Below are 627 nucleotides of genomic sequence, written 5' to 3'. Positions count from 1 at the left end.
CAAAGAAGTGTCACCAGTAGCTGGAAAATATGGCCTCAGTGATAGAAATAATGCTGGAGATGGCATGATAGAACTTTGCAAGACCAAACACTTATTCATTGCAAACACCTTCTTTCAACAACACAAATGGTGGCTATACATGTGGACTTCACTGATAGAGTATACAGGAATCACACTGACTACATCTGTGGCAAGAGGCAATGGAGAAGCTCAATATATTCAGCCAAAACAAACCCAGGAGCTAAATGTGGAACAGACCATCAACTGCTCATATGCAAGTTCAAGTTGAAGCTGAAGACAATTAAAACAAATCCACAAGAGCCAATATATGACCTTGATTATGTTGTTGTTGTTATATGCTGTCAAGTCGGACCCAACACATAGTGACCCCTCCTTGGGTTTCTGAGGCAATATCACTACAGAAGTAGATTGGGCCATCTTCTTTCTGAGGAGGCCTTGATTATATCACTCCTGAATTTAGAGACCATCTAAAGAATAGATTGGATGCATTGAATGATTGAATGACTGATGACTGAATGATTGAATGACCAATGACTGAAAACCAGGGAATTGTGGGATGACATCAAGGACATCATCCATGAAGAAAACAAAAGGTCATTAAAAAGA

The sequence above is a fragment of the Orycteropus afer genome, unplaced genomic scaffold (genome assembly GCF_000298275.1).
Source record: "Orycteropus afer afer isolate SDZICR_OR568_19922 unplaced genomic scaffold, OryAfe1.0 scaffold00102, whole genome shotgun sequence".
Lineage (NCBI taxonomy): Eukaryota > Metazoa > Chordata > Mammalia > Tubulidentata > Orycteropodidae > Orycteropus > Orycteropus afer.
Note: the sequence above shows the minus strand (reverse complement) of the source record.